The 4772-nt window shown below is 43.4% G+C and overlaps 1 protein-coding gene across 1 annotated transcript in view; it reads right to left on the bottom strand.

The window, feature by feature from the left end:
• The window catches only part of SGO1 (shugoshin 1), a 17206-nt gene extending 16167 nt beyond the window's left edge, over nt 1–1039 (bottom strand). Inside the window, 1 exon segment of the mRNA XM_017860980.1 lies at nt 867–1039. The gene's annotated coding sequence lies outside the window, so the exon portion shown is untranslated.
• Nucleotides 1040–4772: the final 3733 nt, after the last annotated feature.

Genomic DNA, 4772 nt, shown 5'->3' with positions numbered 1-4772 from the left:
CAGAGCAAGACTCCATCTAATAAATAAATAAATAAATAAATAAATAAATAAATAAGTTAGAATTGGAGATGTTTGAGAGTCATACAGATTAAGTTACTGATCTAGTTTGGTTAAGGTATTTTAAAGTTTTCGTTATTACTTTTAATCAAGCTAAAATCACAAAAGAAACTTCCCATATCAAAAGTTTTATATCCTTTCTAAATTAGGCGATGGTGTTAGCAGGGGGTGTGGTAGACAGAAGGAATGAAAACAAAGACAGGCTACAGCGCGAGATGACGGTCTCAGTCTGTAGAGTACTCGCGTGGCGCTCTGGATTCAAAAGAACCTAGCATATTTGATCTCCGTTCATAATTATCCAATCAGTTCTGCTGCGAAGACAGCCAGGTAGGACACTAGTCAGTGCCAGCCTTTTCAGGGTAAGTGAGGAAGAGAATGGCCTGGACAAGGAGGACGTCAACGGTATCACGCTGCACAAAGAACTGCTGTCAATTTTCTTGCGTTGAGCCAGGCTTTTAACTACCGTAAAAAGCTTTATTTGCACATCACTTAATCTACACAATTTTGCAAAGTAGGATATTAGGGTCTCCATTTATTAAACATAAGAGGAAGACGGAACATAAGAAAGGGCAGATCGAGTGGCTGAACCGCGAAAAGCGCGCGGCCAGTGGGACTCCAGAGCCCGAGCTTTTGGCCACCGAATTTGGAACGGTATTGAGAACCCAAGGGAAGTCAAACACGGATCACTACGCCCTTGTTTCCCACCTTAAAACCTACTTCCTCCTCTTTCAGGAGGAAAGCCGAGGGGAGGTGGGGCTGGCGGAAGTGGGCCCTGCGACCCTCCTGCCGCAGGCGCGTCCGAACCATACCTTGGCCACTACTTCTGCAAGAGCTGTCTTCCTCCTTCTCACATTTCAAGGCTCTTCGAGGCTCTCCCGCGCGAGCCACGCGCAATGGGATCTCCAGGACCGTACCACCGTACCCCGTCGCCTGGGACTACCGTCGCCACATTCGAAATTTTCCGCCTCGTTCCTCCATTGGTTGGCTGGGAGGCGGTCACGTGCACCCAACACCAACCGGCGCCGGTAGAGTCCCGCCCCGCCAGGCGACGTCACGTTGCACAAACGCCTCACGTCCACATCCGGGCATCCATCGGGCCCGGGGGCGGAGCCGGTGGTTGGGTCGCGGCGACCCGCTGGGACCTTTTTCTCAGAGACGTGGGGATTTTACGGGTGGAGTCACTCCGAAACCTTTAAGACGGGGTGTGATTGGTAGTCCAAAGCTTCCTGTTTCTTCAGTATGACAGCTTCCAGTGTCCCAGGTTGTGCTCAAAGCCTCGCTCATGTGAGAAGAATCTCTTTGGTTGCCTGTTAAAGCGGTCAGCCAGCTTGCAACACGGAAGCAGCGTTTAGGGGAATTAAAACCAAAGCAAAGAGCAAATTCTGGATTAAAGAGGTATTAGGGAAACTGCAGATACCTGAAAATTGGAGCTCCATGTTTCTCTTTGCCGGCTACCTCTGGCTCTTTAACTCTTCTTGAGAAATGGCACCAACATCCATCCAGTTACCGACTAGAAGCCTGATAAATCATCTTTAATGATTCTTTATCCTCTCTTAACCTTTGCCAGTCCAGTCAGTCACACGATCTTTTCAACTCTACTTTCCAAGTTTCTCTCATGCCCACTTTCCTCCCCCCAATCCAGCTTCCAGCCTAATCTTATTCCCAAAATGGCACTCGGACCCACTCTGACCGCAGACTCTACTCCCTATATTCTTCATAGAGTAATATTTTTACAAAACAGGTATCAAATAGGAAACTTTACAGTGGCTCCCTACTGCATTTAAGGTGAAGTTCAAACTCCTTTAAGATATTTTGTCCTTAAAGAGCTCCACGATTCCTGATTCCACCACTTGTACATTTTCTTAAAATTCTTGCCACTTTTGCCAATACTTTTCTGTCAAGAACATTCTTTCCCTTGGCCTGACTTTCTCATATGTATACTGAAGTTTCACTGTACAGATGAATTCTTCCAGAAAGACTTATCTGACCCTAAAGCCCCTTAGTATCTGTTTTACACTTTCTTAGTGCCCTGCATTTTTGGGGTATGCCTTGTGACACCGACTTGTCGTTCATTGCCTGTTTCTTGAAGTTGAATAAGGGCAGGAACTACATCTGCCTTATTGATAGCTAAATTGTCAGCATCTCGTTGCACTTTGAAGTAGATAGTAAATATTCACTGGGACAATAAAGGAACAAATGAAAACGTAACAAATGCTTTGAATCTAGGCATTCTTTATGAAGATGTGTTGTTTTTTAAAAGTAGCTAACACATGCTTGCTCTAATCTAGGGACCCGTCCTAGCTTGAGTGGAAGAGGCTGAAACACCCTTCTCCAGCCAACAACTCCCTTGTTTTCCAAGTTAACCAGACCAACTCCATTAATCCTCAGTTTACTGCCACAGGGCAGTGTGGCGTGTATGTGCAGAAGCATCAAGAAGGAATGGGCAGAGAGCTTTTTTGTTGTTTGAGGTCAGAAGAGTATGAAGTGGAAAGTGAGAGCAGAGAGTAGGGCCAGCTTCATCAGCAGGCAACCAGTGCTTAGAAGGGCTGTGCATTTGGTTTAATGCTTTGCTGTGGCCATCTTGAAATGCTTAGTAGTTTATATTTGAACTTATGTTTTGTAAGTTATGTCTGATGAGGCAATGAAGCAATCTTGTGAGCAGATGTGATTCATGCAATGCGTGTCTGTCACGGTTTTTTTGTCCCATGTCATACAGTGTTCAGGATGCTCACTAAATGGCTTCCATGAACCACTTATTTTGTAGTTAGGGACCTAAGTACAAAGTGCTCAGAAGGGCTCACCCTTGCCGTCTTAAAATTATTACGGAGTTTTGCTCTGTCTCCCAGGTTGGAGTGCAGTGACACGATCTCAGCTCACTGCAGCCTCCACCTCCCAGGTTCAAGCAGTTCTCCTGCCCCAGCCTCCCAGGTAGCTGGGATTACAGGTACCCACCACCACACCCCGCTAATTTTTGTATTTTTTTGTAGAGACAGGGTTTTGCCATGTTGCCTAGACTGGTCTCAAACTCCTGAGCTCAAGTGATTCGCCTGCCTCAGCCTCCCAAAGTGGGATTACTGGCTAAGCCACCATGCCCAACCAACCTTATTATATTTGCTAACCACTTACACTAAAAGTGATGGTGTGAAAGGAAAAGGAAAGGTAAGACATTCCACAGTTCCTTTTCTTTTCAGTCTTTCTCTACTTATCGGTAAGCTGAAGGTTTTGTCTTGCATTTTAACAAGGAGCGTCATATTTTCATTTCACATCGGCCCACAGAGATTATATAGTTGGCCCTGACCAAAGGTTTGGAGGTTCTGACTTTTGAGGGGTGTCTTCCCCGTTCCCAATTTAAAATGGGTCAGACTTCAAATCAAGTGTTTATTATAGAGCCTTAAAGAATAGAAATGGCTGAATTTAGGGGCAGTGAGGGAAAATACCACCGGAGTCCTAGCATGAATAACTTTCGTACATCAAAATGTTCTACTGCCGCTGATTTTAGGGAACTAAATTCCTGTTGGAATCAACAGCTCTTTTAAAATATTGTGGAAACTACAGCTGTTCCCAAGAAGAGTGCACATATTCCTTTTTGAACAAAAATAGGCATATTTCAAAGAGTACTAAATGGTGGACTGGAGTTTGAACCCAGGAAGCCTGGCTCCGAAGTCCACGCTATTAACAACTAGACTATGTTCTGCTACTTCTCCGTTTTATTATATCACGGTAGTACCCGGCCTCATTCAGAGATAATCCATGGTTTAATTATATCAGCAAAGTACAGTGTAGGAACATGTCATCTAGCTGACAAACTGAGAAGAACCTATGAAAGGGTACCCAATTAGTCAAAATTCTTTGTTTAATTTAGTAGATGTTTAGAATAGTTATGGCGTAATTCAAATCATTTTAACTTCTTAAAAATCTTGCTCTCAAATGACAGTGAATATTTGTAGCTGCATTACTATCAGGGTTTTTCAACATGTGAATGCATGTTACTTCTACTTTCATTAATTTGAACTTTATGATGTATATAAAATATAATGAGCACTCACATTCTCCCCTGCAAGTTCCTAAAATCCCAGTAAAACTGGTTGTTACTAATCTTTAACTTCCTTGTTCCTAACGTTTATTACTATATGCAGATTTTATGATTTTTACTTATGGAACTGAGGTCCTGCACGGACTTGATATCTTCTGATTTCTCCTTGGTGGTTGTTGTTGTTTTCTGACAGGGTTTGTCACTCTGCTGCCCATGCTGGAGCGTAGTGGTGCGATCATGGCTCGCTGCAGCCTCAACTTCCCAGGCTCAAGTGATCCTACCACCTCAGCTTCCTGAGTAGCTGGGACCATAGGCATGCATTGCTGTGTCCAGCTAATTAAAAAAAAAAAAAAAATCTGTGGAGACAGGGTCTTGTTATGTTGCCTGCCAGGGCTGGTCTTGAACTCTTGGGCTCAAATCACTCTCCTGCCTTGGCCTCCCAAAGTGCTGGGATTACAGGCATGAACCACCGTGCTCGGGCTTCTCCTTAGTTATTATTATTTTGTATTTTTATTATTTCTTTCTGGTTCCTGTTCTCTCATGATCTCCTTAGTTTTTAAAGAAAAAAGTAAACTCTTCTCTGTTTATTTGGCAATCAAAAAATATATTAATATGTCTCCTCTCTGGAATTAATATTTTAAAATCTTTTTTGAGAAAGTTTAATACAATAGTTATCATAGAG

This window comes from Rhinopithecus bieti, unplaced genomic scaffold (genome assembly GCF_001698545.2).
Source record: "Rhinopithecus bieti isolate Rb0 unplaced genomic scaffold, ASM169854v2 scaffold_58058, whole genome shotgun sequence".
Lineage (NCBI taxonomy): Eukaryota > Metazoa > Chordata > Mammalia > Primates > Cercopithecidae > Rhinopithecus > Rhinopithecus bieti.
The sequence above is the reverse complement of the archived record's forward strand: the minus strand, read 5'-3'. Positions and strand labels throughout refer to the sequence as shown.